We start from the raw sequence: 16,751 nt of genomic DNA on the forward strand, positions 1-16,751 counted from the left end.
TGGAATGTAGACTGTGATAAAAGAACATAACTGTATGACATATGTATGAAACAACCTCACTGAAGGGGGTAAGAAAGAAAGGTGCTGAACTAAGTAACTCTGGAACCAAATGTAGTAAGACTAAAGGCAAAGTGAACTGTACATCAGCACTGTACTCTAGATGATAGAGTTGTTTGCATGGAATATGAGTTAAAAAGACAGAAACTGGCACACATGAATGCTGGAACTGAATAATTAAGTACATAGATGGCAGATGGTGGCAACCATGTTTCTCACTGTTGGAGAAGGCTACAGACAAGCAAGGAGAAAGGCTAGAAGACCCTACTGTAAAGGGATCACGGTTGAGACATGAGTGTGACTCATGTTTAGCTTAACATAGATACAAATGAATACATGTTTATAGATATGTTGTATACACAGGTTGCTTTACACACAAATATTTCCTTGGTTTATCAACTGGAAGGGCCTAGAAGTAACAACATCCCAGCCATGAAGGAAACACCTAGCACCCAAGTCTTAGTTTCTTAAAACGTTCTTTAATAAAAGGAACCAGGGAAAGGGTTGATCCTAGGGCCTAGGGCAGACAAAATACAAGATGAGCCTCGGGCATCTTGTATACAGCCGCATGTATACGTGCACATACACACATGCACAAAAACACACACACATTCACATGCAAGCACACACACAATGATAGAATGTCAAAGGGTAACAGAGCCAATTGAAAGAGCTTCCAAAAGCCAAAGCTGAAACAATTTGAGCAACAAAAGAAAGTAGTATTTGATTATAACCCAAAGTATAAATTAAATATCCATGAGTGCATACTTACGTAAAGAAGTAATTGGATAAACAAGTAAATGAGGGAGAAAAGATAAATTTCCCATGCAAAAGAATGCCAAATAATTTCTGCAGATACTCCACCCTCGAGGAGGTGGAACATAACTCCCCACATCTTAAGTGCGGGCTGATCGTATGAAAAGGGGGAAAAAGAGTAACTTTAGAGTAGAGAAACTTGACAAGTTCGACTTTGGACACCTTAAGTCAGCAACTGCTTGACCTGGGACAGGTGAAGAGATGGACAGGGCACCTGCTCAGCCCCAAAGGTCTCAGTGACGGTCCCTCTTAGTTTCCAAGGTGTCAAATTCTGAGCCACACCCAGAGAAGGGCTCTCCCTCCACCCAGGTGGGAGGCAGCTCTGGGCCCCGCTGCATATGGCGGTCCAGCTCTTCTCTGGAGCCCAGACCAGCCTGTCTGGGGCCGTCTCTTCAAGACTTCAAGATCTTCTGATCTGCTGGCACCTTCATTAATGAATAGAAACTAGCAGAAATAGGTTAACAAAAGAGAGAGAGAGAGAACGTATTTTGAACGGCTCCTCAAAAGAGATCTTATCCTTGTAAATCTTTCACTTATACCCCTTCAACATCCAGGAAAGAATGGCATCAAACTGAGGAAGGGCAGGGCCTCCCCTGCCACGTGACCATGGAACCAGGACCTCTGAGAGCCCAGTTTTAGTGGATTGTGCTTCAGGTCAAAGTTTGGGAAGAACTTATGAGGTACGACAGCAGTTCTTGCCATAGAGTTTTCCATACAGATGCTTCATATTTGCTGGGACGTGAGATCCAAAGGTGGATCATACATGTTCGTCACTGAAAGGTCCAAACCACACTCTGGGTATCCAGCAATAGCAGGAGGGAGGGCATATTCCCAACCACAGTCTCCCTCCCTACACCTTCTCCCACCCTCATCTCCTGAGCTTTTTTGATTAGAGTTTTCCCAGAAGCTATCACTTCACTGCCACATCCTGTCCTTCTGCAACCCAACTGGGGAATTTCCAAATCTGGGCCAACCCAACCATTCTAATTTCCTACCTCTGTCCCCAGGTACAAACCACATCTTCACATTGCCTGGCACTGCCACAAATACAAATTAGAGCAAGGTACGCCATTCAAGACCAGGGGCACAACAGTCTCCACAAGCCTTCTTCTTCTGGCCTCTCTTCTCCTCAGTCTATCACTCTCGGTGGCTGTGGAGATTGAGCTTCTTCTTCCTAAGTGTCCAGCCCCACTCCCTCTCCTCAGACCTTGACCCTATCTCTGCATTCCTCAGAGAACAGAAGTCATTTGCTGGGGCATCCTCAGCTTTCTTGCACCTGCTAGAAAATTCCTCTGTATCTCCTCTCTTCAGACTTTCTGTCCCTCCTATCTGTGAGGAAAAAATACTTGCTTTGGTTTCAGGGTCATCCTCCACCTATGATTAATGTCACACTCTATGTGCCACCTGTGACCTTCCCTTCAGTTAACTTCCTCTCTCTAGCAGCATCGGTCTCTTCCTCTCACTTCCTCTTTCCCATCTGGGCTCAGACGTGCTCCTGTTGTTCCTCCTGCTAAAACACAAGTCCTCAACCCCACAGCACTCAAACTCCTGTCCCACATAACCTCCATTGTTACAGCACCACGCACAGGCTATGGTCTCACATGAACCTGGGTTCAGATGTCAGGTCTGCCTCTTACCGACTAGGGAATGTTGGGAAATAACCACAACCACACGGAAGTCTATGGAGGGGCCCCTGAATGTTGGGCACAGTGCAAGGGACTTTACTTACAATGATGCCAAGCTGGCAGAACCCCATCAGCATCCTCAGGAGACAGGGATGCTGTGCTTAGTTCAGAGAACAAGAAGTTGGGCCCTGGAGAGGTTGAATAATTTGTACAAGTTCACATAGCTAAACGGGGCAGAGGTGGAGCCGGGGGAGCTGGCATATGTCACACCCAAGCCCACATTCTATCGTCCACTATCTCCAGGATGCCTAATGCTCTTACCCTCAGCCCCTTCTCTAGAGAATATCATTGTTATTGGCTACCTTGTGAAGCTCCTATAAGAATTAAAGAAAATGATGTGCACAGAGCGCTTAGCATAATGTCCAGCACTCAATAAATGAGCATTGTTCAAAAATGGGGATGATTTCCATAGGATTACCAACCATGCATTCCGTCTTGAAATTCCCTCTCTTCACTTCCATGAAGCTATGATCTCCTAGTTGTCCTCCTGCCTCTCTGACCCACCTCTTGCATTCCCCATAATCCTCTTGGGCTCATCCTTTAAGTGTAGGTTTTGTCGAGAGTGCCTCATAGCTCCCTGTTCCTGCACAATGTCACCTTCTCCCCCAACTTCGGTCAGTGCCTCCCAGAGCCTCCAACCTGCCTGACACCTCAGCAAACCCATGCCTCCTTCCCTAAACCTGTTCCTCCTCTGCGTTCTCCAAGTTTAACCAAGGTGCTCCTGAACCATGAGTAAATCTCACTGCTTCTTCCTTAGAAGCCTCCAGTAGCCCCCCATTGCCAACAGAATAAATTGCAGAATCTTTAGCAAGGCAACCAAATCCCTTCATTATCTGGTCCAAACCACCTTCCCAGCTGCTTCCAACTGCACAAATCTACTGGACAGTTGCTATTATGACTCTCCTCCCCAAAGTCTCTTTCCCAGCTAAGCACCCATACATGTTCCAGCAATTCTTAGCGTGGCATCGTGTCAAAACCGTCGACTGTCCTGGAGATCATCTCCAGACTGGCTTCATTTGCCTGTGTGTCTCTTTTAAAATGAAGCCCAGAAATGGACAGCACCTTAGGTGCTGAATAGAACTATGCCCTCCAGTGTTCTGAAAATTACACTTCTCAGAATGCAGCCTGTCCTCTTTGTGCCTGCCCAACATGCCAATTCTAGCTTCAGCGTCGCAGCCGAGTCAGCTTTGGCTGAACACGAGCTTCCGTGTGCTCCCAGGGTGCTGACATCAGCACAGAAACATTACAGGTTTACGCTCTGTTTTTCCAATAGGACTGAAAACCCCTCAAGGGAAAGAATTTCTATGTTCCATCCTCCAACGCTTACATGTCTTCAGTCCAGCTGGAGTGAATAAACCAGAGGATTTGTAAGGTCATACATAAAAATGGGGTCATGTCACACTTAACCTAAATCTCCCCCATCCCCTGTCTTTTCTTAAATTCCACTTTAAAATGGAACACAGGCAATACACACACACACACCCACACATATATATATATATATACACACTTGAGACAGAGTCTCATTCTGTCACCCAGGCTGGAGGGCAGTGGCATGATCTCAGCTCACTGCAACCTCCACCTCCTGAGTAGCTGGGACTACAGGTGCATACCATACCACACCCAGCTAATTTTTGTATTTTTAGTAGAGATGGGGTTTTGTCATGTTGACCAGCTGGTCTTGAACTCCTGACCTCAGGTGATCCCCCTGCCTCAACCTCCCAAAGTGCTGGGATTACAGGCGTGACCTACCGCACTTGGCCAAGTATACTTTTTGTAGTAAGCACTTCTAGTGATTTGATGCTCGGAATTATCCTGCAACATTGACAAACATATCCTCTAAATTAAGGAGGTATTTCACGGCAGTAAAAGGTATCATTTAGCTGATGAGATCATTCCTTGAAAAAAAACAGTCAGGAGCATGGATTGAAACAAAGCTTGGACGAGATGGCAAATAAAAGAAGGGAACGCGCTGCAGTGAGCCAGCCCTTAGCGCCTTACACCATGAGCTATTTATTCAAGCATGAAAACTGGGACATCATTCTCACAACACTAATTAGACAAAGAAATGAGATATGCAAATATTTTTTAAAGTTGATTCTTCAACACTCTTGCCAGATAAAAGTTAATAATAAAAAAACAAAAAAAACAAAACAAAAAAAAAAAAACACACAACCCATCAGGCTGACTCTGGAGCCAATGCCCATCACCCTAACTACCTGACCTAGGATATCCCTGGAGAAAAATCAAGCACAAGACGCAGGCTGCCCCATGACCCTGGAGACAGTTCAAATCCTTGGAATCTCTCATGGGCCAGGCTGGCCCAAAGGTCAGAGGAGGCACAGTTGCTCAAGCAAGAAGCACAGAAGTTTCAAGAAATTGAAGATGCTGCACTTTGACACTCCAATGTGATGTCCAGCATCCCTTCTCCAGTGCAGTCTCCAAATGAAGGGTCTTTCACAAGAAGGGTTCTGTGGGACCCTCAAGTCATTCCTCAAGTCATCCAAGTGGGACACGAATGTGTACAACACTGCACTGCCCCATATGAGGTGATTGCCTTGCCAAGCTGCCTCCCCTCACAGAGCGTCTGTTTTCTTGGCTGTGAAACTGGAATCCTGGTGGAGTTGCTGTGAGCACTTAATGAGAACATGCACATGGAACCTCAAGAGCCTGGCCCATGGGAGACCATCAGCAGGTGGCAGCTCTCTTTCCTCCTGGACTGCATTAGAACAAAGATGCTTGTGATTGACTGGGTGCAGGGCTGAATTCAGTTCACAGACAGCTACTGAAAGCCCCCTGTGTGCCTCGTACTGTGTGAAGTTCCTGCCCTTTCGTAGCCTGAGGCTGGAATAAGCCAGGCACTAAGAGCAGTCCCAAAGGCAGGAAGCTTTCCCAGAGAAGCAACATCCATGCCCAGGCAACGGATGAGCAAGAAATGAAGACAGGGACAGTCACAGGCAGAGGGGCCAATCTGTCCTGAGTCCAGAGGTCACCAGAGTGGCCTGTTTGAGGAGCTGTAACCGGGTCTGTATTGTTGGAGTATAAGATTCATTTCTCTCACCCAGATAGAATTCCCCTTAACCCAGTTCCTCTACACTTTAGGCCAGGGCTGCTCTCTGAAGCTTTAATCCTATTACACAGCCGTCCTTAGAGAACAGGAGACTATCCCCAGACCTGTTTATCATCCACCCAGAATAGCACTCCAGTCACACCGACAATGTCATCAGACCCAGGAGACTCAGCCATGAGCAATCTGCAAGGGTGAGCCAAGGAGCAAGTAAGCACTGCAGGAAATAAAAACAAAACAGTCACTGCCCAGATACACGCCTGCATGAACTGAAAATATCCTGGGGTGGACAAGTCCAAAAGATCTCCATATACACATCAGAAACAGAAAATGCTTGTTTTTCTAAAGATTCAATTCATGATTCCAGGGCCATTAATACATTTAAATGCCACCAGATGACCCACACCCAATCTCCACAGGGCTGTGATCTGGACTGACTTATTCTCCACCAAATAAGCCTTCCCTTTGCCCTTATATTTATTCATCTATCTCTCTATCCATCCACCCACCCATCCATTCATCCATCTGTTCATCCATCCATACATCCATACATCCATCATTCATCCATTTACCCATCCATTCATCCATCTATCTGTCCATCCATCCATCCATCCATCCATGCATCCATTTACTCATTCATCTATCCATCCATTCATCCATCCACCCATCCATTCATCTACCCACCCATCTATCCATTCATCCATCTATTCATCTACCCATCCATCCCTCCATCCATCAATTAATCCATGTATTCATCCATTCATCCATCTATACATGCATTTTTCCATCCACTCATCCACTCACCCATCATCCATCCACCCATTCACTAAGTGCTTACTAAGTACCAGGCCCTGTTCATCCAGAGGTGACCAAGAAGACACAGGTTCTGTCCTCTTGAAGTTGACATTCCCAGTGACCAGCCTTGGAGGTCAGGCACCCCAAGCAAGACTTTCTTACCCCTGAGTTTGCTCAGCGGCAAATAAATATAGTTCCACAGAAGCCCTTGGGCACCCTACACTCAGGGCCAACCTTGCAGACAGAGAATGCCTGCTCCTCAGTTTACCTCCTTCTGCTTCAGCCTCTCCAAACTCAGATCGAGCCCGACCCAGAGGGAAGTCCCTATGATGCAGGCAAGATTCTCTCCACTGCAAACCATGCAATAATCTGGAAAAGCCACATATCTTCACAGAAGCAGGGGACTGTGCTTCTTATTGTGGACATGGCAGCACATACATTTTAAATATGAAAAACATCCCCTCCTTCTAAGGTCCCTATATTGAACTTTTCAAGGCACCTCTCTTGGATTTTACACAAATGGAGAAATAAACCAAAGAGCATCAGATAGAGGCCAAATTAATAAAGGAGAATATGAAATAGATTTCATACAATAGACAAAATGATCAAGAAGCTTGAAGATATTACTACCATAGTGATTGATATGGTTTGGCTGTGTTTCCACCCAAATCTCATCTTGAATTATAGTTCCCATAATTTCCTCGTGTTGTGGGAGGGACCCATTGGGAGGTAATTGAACCATGGGGGCAGTTACCCTCAAGTTGCTGTTCTCATGATACTGAGTGAGTTCTCTCAAGATCTGATGGTTTTATAAGGGGCTTTTACCCCTTTTGCTCAGCACTTCTCCTTGCTGCCACCATGTGTGAAGGACATGTCTGCTCCCCCTTCCACCATGATTGTAAGTTTTCTGAGGCCTCCCCAGCCCTGCAGAACTGTGAGTCAATTAAACCTTTCCTTTACAAATTACCAAGTCTCCAGTATGTCTTTATTAGCAGCATGAGAACCGACTAATACAGTGATGAAGGCATATGTTTCTTCTCCTAACAAGAAAAAACAAAGGCAATTAGAAATTCCAGGACAAACTAAAAACCTTAAAAAGTTACAATTACCAAAATACCAAGCAAACAAAAACATGATACGATTCTGAGTAATTTACAGAGTATAAGAAAAGTGATTCTATTTGTTCTTGATGCTAGAAATATTGTTGTTCAAATTGTAAAGATATTTTGACATCAGACTTCTAGAGAAGAAACATGATCCTCATATATTATGTGGTTCTACAGCGAACAATACTTCATAGCCCTGGCCTTAATAACACACAAACTTTATAACAATAATACAGAAATTTATAACCCACAAATATTTTACTAACCATTATTTTGCTTCTCTTCTTAGAGCCTGTAAGGGTTTTGTGGTAACAAATTTCAATGGCCCAGTTCACTTTTTAAAATTTATCTAAGGAATTGTGAACTTTTTTTGGCTTTCTAAATTTCATTATGGTAGGCAAAGGTATTCAAAATCGTTCCGTTAAACTAAGCTAAAAAAAAATCCATTGGACACACTTAATAAGTGTTCATTCTAAATGACCCTTTTCCTCATAAAAAGTCATCAATGAAAAGGCTGGATCAACTCATTTCCCTTCTCACTCCTGCTCCTCGCACACAGTGCTCAGAACCAGAGTGACATACAGCTGTGAGGCAAAGTCAGCAGTGCCACTAAAAATTAAACCAGGCCTCAGGTCACAGTGGGGAAGGAGGCCTGGATTCTGGCCCAGCTACTAACCATTTAACATCTACCAAATCCCAGTCTGAGTGAAATGTCCACATTTTTAATGTGGACAACAAATTTTTTAAAACTTTGGTTTGGTTTGGTTAACCAAGGCAAATCCAACCATGCACAAAGTGTTCCAGGAATGCCAGTGAGCAGGGTTTATCCCAAGAACATCTGTCTTGAGGACTACGAAGCCACTCCAGCATTGGGAAAGGGCCGGACCCCAGTGCTGGAATACCAGAGTGTGAGGCCCAGAAAGCTCGGGGCAAACTGTGACATCTTCCTACATCTCAGGTTTCTCATCTGGAAAATGGGAATCGGGACAGCACTCAACTCACATGAACAATTATATGTGAGGCGCTCAGAAAATTGTCCCTGAACAGGAAGCACTCGATACAAGTGAGTTACTGTTTGACTGTGGCTGGAGCTGTTGTTGACTTTCTCTATGGGAATCCACTACAGGATGGAACAAAGGAATGGCGCAGTGAGATGTGGAGTGAGGGAAAAGGACGGTGATCTGTACAAGCACCTATGCTACATGGACTATCAAGTTTTGGGTGGAAAAGCTCCTAAGGACAGCAGGCCAGTTGTCAATCGTCCATATCTGACCTTCCAGGTGGCCCAGGCCATGCTTTTCCCCAGGGGTGGCCAAAAGGACGTCCATGGAGTGAAGCCTGTGAAGCGCCTCACAGCTGCAGCCTGGGCATCGTTCTACCAGCAACAGGTGAGCTGGCTGCTGGCACCAAGGAAGGCAAGCCTCCCCCAGGCAGAACCCAGGCTGGGAGCACTGGGAAGCAGTTTCCAATTACGGCAGCATCACACCGTCCCTCACAGCTGCCACCGCCACAACCCAAGGTCTGAGGAGGCTGGGGCTTCCTACAATGCCTGTGTAGCCTCTGATGACTTACTTAAAGGGAGTTCTGTTCCTTGAAATGTCACGGCCACAAACATCTAACATTCATGGGCCACACCAAATGGGGAGAGATGCCCGAGGACTTTCCTCTCCTGCAGCAGAGAAAAACTCCTTACCCCACCAAGAGCCTTCTGGCTGCCCATCTGAGAATGTGACCCAGATACTCTACTCAATGGGGAAGGGCTGGATGCCAGCCCAAGTCTTTGTGCCAGAGACCCAGAGGACTCACTTGAAAAAGCTTCTATAAAGGACATGTACTGGATCCTGACCATAATAACCCCACAACTGTCTCTGTAGGGCATGTTACTCTCAGCACCTGCTGCCACATGTCCCCTCCTGCCAGTGTAACCACGCAGGCTCCACACAGCACTGGAGTGTTTCAGTTACCTGCATGCACCATGAGTCCCCGGAGGGCACACACCTGCTCCAGGTCATCTCTAGTCACCTCCTAGCATGATGCACAGTGCTGAGAGGAAGGCGTACAACACGTCTTCATGGAATTGAAGCAAATTTCAAAATGGAAATTCTTTCAAATATCCATTTCAGATACACATATCCCGTGCTACTTACTATCACTGGCTGCACTTTCTCTAGCTCTTTGGTCTTTGAGGAAAAAGGGCAGTAGATGTATCTTTTAGGCAGAAATGTTTGTGAATGGAGCTGGAGGCCATTATCCTCAGCAAACTAACACAGCAGCAGAAAATCAAATACCGCATGTTCTCACCTATAGTGGGAGCTAAATGATGAGAACTTATGAACACAAAGAAGGAAACAACAGACACTGGGGTCTACTTGAAGGCGGAGCAGGGAGGAGGGAGAGGAGCAGAAAAGATAACTACTGGGTACTGGGCTTCATACCTGGGTGATGAAATAATCTTTACTACAAACCACCATAACATGTGTTTACCTATGTAACAAAGCTTGTTACCCCCCAACCTAAAATAAAAGGTTACAGAAAAGACGACTATTTAAATTTCGGTCGTTACATATGTAAACGACTGCTATAGAAAACCAAAAAACATTATTTAACCATTTTATACCCACCCAAAATGCTGCAAACATATGTTTTTAAAGACGTTTATGAGTCAAATTATATCCTGAAGAGTCGTCAAAATAACTGTATCCTATTTACAATCTTGGTCTTGAGCCCGACAATTACTCAGCTCATGCATCCTTCTTCTTATGTTGACACTTTTTAAAAATCAACACTGATGCCTGCTGAGAAGTGAAATAAACTCATGACAAGAGCAAAAACCTCCCCACTTCTTACATACAAAAGTAAATAAACGCAAAGAAAACAGAACCTGCAGGTCATTATTGGTATTTGCTGCCCTCTGGTGGTCAAGTCCAGGAAGTTTCCACATCAGGAAACAATCTGTATTTCACAGATGGCCTGAGGATCACCCAGGCTAAAGCCTTCATCCCACAGGACTTTCCTGGCAACCAAGCAGGTCCTGCTTCTCTCCTCACCGCGAGTGTGTGTGTGTGTGTGTGTGTGTGTGTGTCTGTGTGTGTCTGTGTGTGTGTGTCTGTGTCTGTCTGTGTGTGTGTCTGTGTGCGTGTGTGTGCGCGTGCAAAAAAAACAAGGATAACATCAGCCTGAGCAGAACAGGATGAGCAATGTGACCCCGCCTCCTCCAAGCACACACAAGGTACCCGAAAAGGCATAAAACTGCAGCAAATGAGCTGCGCTTTCAACTCCCCAACACCATGTTCCATCTGAGCAGATAAGTGAGGCTGGCCACATCACAAAAGTGTCAACAGAATGAGCCTCAGTCAGCTCTGCCTTATTAATATCAGGCAAACACACTCTTGTGAGCACCACACATGTTCAGGACATTAGACAGCCATAGCCTCCCCTTCCATCGCCCTCTGCTATGCCACACTGTCTGCAGAGGCAGAGGTCCCACTGTGCTCAACATCAGAGGGTTTCCGTTCCCACCAACCCCATTCAACTCAGTCCCCACACTGAGCCCCCCGTGCAAGACCTTACGGAGATACTCCTTACTCTGCCCTTTGCTGCTGAAGGAAGGGCAGGCTCTGAGGATGGCGAATGCCTCTGTCCTTTCTTTGCACACTCCTGCCTGGGGAGTTTCTGTCAAGTGTGGTGTCCATCAGGTAGGCGAACGGTTTTCTCTAGGACATTCCATAACTCCCTGGTATGCTTCGGCTGTGTTCCCACCCAAATCTCATCTTGAATCGTAGTTCCCATAATCCGCACATGTCATGGGAGGGACCTGGTGGGAGCTAACTGAACCAGGGGGGCAGTTTCCCCCATCTTGTTCTTGTGATGGTGGGTGAGTCACATGAAATCTGAAGGTTTTATAAGGGGGCTTTTCCCCCTTTTGCTCAGCACTTCTCCTTGCTGCTGCCATGTGGAGAAGGACGTGTTTGCTTCCCCTTCTGCCGTGACTGTAAGTTTCCTAAGGCCTCCCCAGCCATGCTGAACTTTGAGTCAATTAAACATCTTTTCTTTATAAATTAACCAGTGTCAGGTATGTCTTTATTAGCAGTGTAAGAATGGACTAATACACTCCGCCTCAACTACTAAATTATACATGAGCTGATCACTCTTGTGCTCGGCGTCTTTGTAGTGGGATGGGTGGGATGAATGGATTATTGGATGGAAAAATGATGATGGTTGGATGGATGGATGATGGATGGGTGGACGATGGATGGAGGAATAGATGATGAATGATGCATGGATGATGAATGATGGATGGATGAATAGATGATGGATGAGTGATGAATAGATGATGGATGGGTGGATGGATGGGTGGTAGGTGAATGGGTGAGTGGGTGGAGAGGTGGATGGACACAGACGGACGGGTGGATGAACAGGTGGGTGGATGAACAGGCAATAGATGGGAGGACGGTTAGAAGAGTAAAATGATTTCCATGACATGTAGGGCTCTATTAGGCCTTGCAGAGACTAAATAAGAAAACAATCCCTGCCCACTAAAGATTGTGTTAGTAATGATACAAAATGAGATCAACCTATGACAAGAACAGATGAACACAAAGTGATTCCAGAAGAAAATAAAAGTAGGTGATCCCCAAGCAAAAAGAAAACAGACAAAAGCCTGATGGTGTTACGGCAATAGCCACAAACATTGAGATGATTGATGTGAGGAGGTTGAGTAACCTTCTGCGCAGGAGGAAGTGTCATGGCACCTGGTTTGTGGCCATTAGGACAGATAGAATGTCACACTCTGATACCTGCTAATCTGCCCCAGCCCCAGCCAGTAGCTGAAGCACACAGGCAGAGAGGTGGAGAGCCGGATGACCAGGAGCCAGAAACCCCGGTGAGGACATCAACATCAGGACCTCTCCGGAGCTGTGTCAGAGCTTGGGCGATGGGGCAATCCCAAGCAAGACCCCACAGCCGTGGCCGCATGCAGCCTGCTGTGCTCACCTAACACAGCACAGGCCCACAGAGCCACACCACCACTCCCTGCGCAGTGAGAAGGGTCCACGCTGGCCACTGACCAACCCCTGCTGGCTCTCAAGGGGACTCAGATGCCCTCAACCTCCTCTCCATTGCTCAAATCTTCCATGAACCCTTGCAGTCAGAAGGTCACAAAAGGGTTACTCGAGGATGCAATATCCCATTTCAAACCCCCATCAACAGGAGGGAGAGACTCCCCCGTGCCTTGCTGAGACTCTTCACTTACACCCAACAATGCACACTGTAGGAAAAGATTGTGTCTATCGCCGGTCCTGAGAATCCCCTGAAGCCAGTGTCTTCCCTTTGCTCTCCCTGAAGCTCCTGGGGCTGGGAAAAGCTACCCCTATCTCACATGCAGCACCTGTACCACTTGGAGATGGTCGTTCAGGTCCCGAGGACTGGCTGAGTTGTCTGTCGCCCAGCACCCATGTGCCTGAAAAGACAGCCCAGAATGCTGGCTGCACTCAGCATGCGGACTCTGCAGCCCCAGACCTGGGCACACTCCCAGCCCACCAGGGCCACACTGCCAAGTGTAGGTGAGCACAACCCCAGTGCCTGATTGCAGCACAAGGCACGAGTGCGTACACGTGAAGCACATACTATGGGGAGCAGTGTCTGGGGCAGAGAGGAAGAAAGAAAGAAGATTCCTGATTCTGGACAGAAGGGCCACGTGGAGTTAGATCAAAGAGGCAGCAACATCCTCCTCCCCACTCAACGTGGACCCGGAAGTGGGGGTGGGAATGTGGGAGCACAAGAACCAACAGGCACTGAGGGCTTCCCTCTGCTAAGAGCTATGCCGGGGCTTCGGATGTGAATCCTGATTCAGACCTCATTCACTCTTTCCACTCCTATTTGCTGTGTGTCTACTGTGTGCCCAGCCCTGTGTGTGAAGCTGAGCACAGAGCAGCGGATGAGGCTGGCAGGGCCCCGGCTGCGTGGAGCTTTTAGGCTAGTGAAGGAGACCCAGCCCATCTATTGCACATGAGTTGTTACACTCATGAGTTGTAATACATGCTGCAAGTGGGGAGTCCAGTGCCTTGGGAACAGGTGACAGAGGAACCACACGCAGGCTGAGGCCTTTCCAAAGAGGGGACAGTCATACAAGCTCTGAAATGTACATGAAAATTACCCATGCAAAAGGAGGGCATCTCCAGCAGGACGGCAGCATGGGTGAACCCCCTCCCGCGGAGGCACAGGGGAGAGACGGAAATGAGGCCAGAGCGACAGAGGCCAGTGGAGAGAGGGGGTCCAGTGAAGGGTCATGAAGGATCCTGGATACAGGAAGAGAACTTGGGCCTTGATCCTGGGGACCCAGAGGGCGACAAGGGGGCTGAGACAGTGCTGATATTTCACAACCACATCCACGTGTTCTGTGCAGGGGTCTCAAGGAGCAGAGCCCACAGCAGCAGTGTCACCCGGGAACCCGGAAATGCAGATTTTCCACCCCACCCCAGCGCTGCGGAATCACACATCCTGGGGGTGGGAACCAGCTACTGTGCAGCACCAAATTTACAAGAGGAGCTTGTCTTAGCTAAAATATTTACCTCTGTGCAAAATCAAGAGAAGTGGGCCAGACCTCATTTACATTGCTCACTCTCTCAGGTGCCCCAGCTTCCTCCTCCTTCTGAAAAGGCTTCCCAGCATCCCGGCACAGGCTCCCAAGCCCCCACTCCCTCCCCTGCCAAACACATTCGCTTCCTTTTCCTCGTGTTCTTGGTAATCATTGAATTTGCCCTGGCATTTCTGACACAAATTAGATGATGGTTAATACGGCAAGGCTTTAAGAGAAAACCTGAAAGTTCTGAGGAATGCCATGGAAATGAAAGAGAACCATGAAAAAATATGACATTTGGGCAAAGTTCAAAATGACCAGGCACGCTCAGCCTTGAGTGAATGTCACTGTGGGGAGCTGCGGTGACAGTTTTCTAATACACAAGGAACGCACGTAGGAGAAACGGATCCATTTTTCCACTCATCAGCAAGAGCAGAAGGGGAAGGACCATCTTAGGTTTCAGCCGGGAAAACATATGTCATGTGTTTGAGCCATAGGAGAGGAGGAGCTGCCAAGAGGGCCGGTGAGATCATCCTCGCCAGAGACGCTGGAGATGAGATCACAGCGGCCCGGGTCGCCGTCCGGCAGGGTGCCTGGACCACACGGGGTCTGAGCCCTGCTCGGCTCTGTGCAGGGTCTTCCCACTGCCTGACAATCCCATCGCCTGGCAAGGTCTGGATGGGCAGGGCAGATACTAATTCCAGGTTACTATGGTTTGCTTCAGACACCCAGGAATTCAAAGGATGCTATGCATTTCTGCAAAACACTGCATATTGCCTTGTTACTTGGAGGCCACGATACCAGGTATTTGTTTCATGGGAATGCCCATGTCTTCCTTTCCTTTAGCCAACTCCTGTCCTCCCAGTAATAGCAGCAGCAGCAGCATCAACAACAACCATCCCACAAATAGCAGCCGCGAGCTATGGAGCATTGCACTGGGCCAGCGCTGCACACACGCCCTTCACTCACGCCTCACCACCATCCTAAGACCCATTTCACAGATGAAGAAACCGAGCCCTAGGGAGTGCTATGGCCTGTTCACAGCCCCACTGCTGGTCATGGGCAGGATGAGACTTGAGCCCAGGGCTTTCCTGCCCGTGATCATGATCACGTCTCTGTGTTGCCAGGAATGAAGTCTGCACATCAGACAACCAATAAGGGAACTGATGTGAATGTGGCCCCCAAGACCCTCCTGGGCCTGGCAGGGGCTGGCCCATGATAATATCCAGTAGAAAGGAGAACATGAACCTTTTAGGAATCACTCACTCTGGCTCCTCTCCCTGAGACACCACCCCCACCCTGCTCTAGATCTGGTGATATTTAAAACCAAAGCCCTCCTGGAAGGCTCCCACCTCCGCCTGGTCTGGTCTGCGCCACCCCACGCCTTGTCCCATGCAACCCCACTGTGGACCTCAATGAGCCTGCAGGGCTGCTGGCGGCGTGGACGTCCTTCACACATCATCACCCCATCAAAACCAACAAGAGCGGGGTTTCCCAGCAGCCTGCCTGGCCACTGTCCACCATGAGTTTTTTATATGCACCCAGCACTCTCCTCAGAGGGCCCCTGAGTCAAGACGGTCTGCAATTAGAGGGGATATTGTGCAGAGACTGCTATCACGGCTTCAGCTAACCCTGCATCTGATGTTTAACCAGTCTTCCCTTCCACGCAATCCTAGGCTCGTCTGGCTTTTCTATTTTTGCCTCTCTCTGGAGTCCTGAGGATGGCTGAAATGGCTTCGACTGCAGACCTGAGGAACCAGTTTTCCTCCGCACTCTGTTGCTGTCTGTGCTGACGCCTTTGCAAGGCTCTCTGGGGCCCCATTCAATTTCAGACGGTTCAGCCAAGGGTCCTGAGCCCCTCCTGACATGGGACTTCAGACCTGAACACCCACCTGGCCCCACTGAAAGAACCACCACAAAACAAGCACAGGAACTGGGGTGCACGGGCGGGCGCGAGGCCAGGCTGAGTATGCATGCTGATGGCCACAGCTGTGCCCCTCACAGGAAGCACCGTAAGGGGAAGCCTGGGTCAGGGCAGGCCATCTGTGAAGCGTGGCCGACACTGAAGCAAGTAAAGGGCTTTCCTGCTATTCAGACGACTCCGGGCTGATGTCAGGCCTGGAGTCAAGTGAATGAAATTTATTCCTTCTTGATGGAAAAGTTGGACTCAAGCCCCAGATGTATATTCCTGGGGAGACTTAATTTTTCTTCCAGCTTCACCAAGCTCAGTGGAGCTTAAAGCAGGCTTTTCCTTCATGCAAAGAGACAGAGAAGGCCCAGAGAACAAAGTAGCCTGAGGCCCTGGGGAGGAGAAGGAGGCCCTTCCAGAGCTTTGCCCTCCAGGCTCCTCTGTCCAAACCAATATACGGGAGAGTCAGGGCAGGGAGGCAGAGATGGCTCCTGGAGGTCTGGCCTCATGGCCTCCAGACTGTGATGGGAGAACGTTACGCCCTCTACAGACACATGAGGATCAACACTCCCGGATGAATTCAGCCAAGACACACCAACCTTTGCACACATGGGCCAACCCTTAGCTGCTTCTCCAGCAGATGTGTTTGCTCTGAACATCCCATTCTCTCTGGTCATCTCTCCTGGCTCTATTACCACGATGCCTGTGCTCCACCCCCAGGGTGAGCAGCACACATCTG

At 48.1% G+C, this 16,751-nt stretch overlaps 1 protein-coding gene across 1 annotated transcript in view; it reads right to left on the bottom strand.

Moving 5' to 3' along the window:
• The window catches only part of ACOXL (acyl-CoA oxidase like), a 365,308-nt gene that overhangs the window by 309,948 nt on the left and 38,609 nt on the right, over positions 1 to 16,751 (bottom strand).

Source organism: Theropithecus gelada, chromosome 13 (genome assembly GCF_003255815.1).
Source record: "Theropithecus gelada isolate Dixy chromosome 13, Tgel_1.0, whole genome shotgun sequence".
NCBI lineage: Eukaryota > Metazoa > Chordata > Mammalia > Primates > Cercopithecidae > Theropithecus > Theropithecus gelada.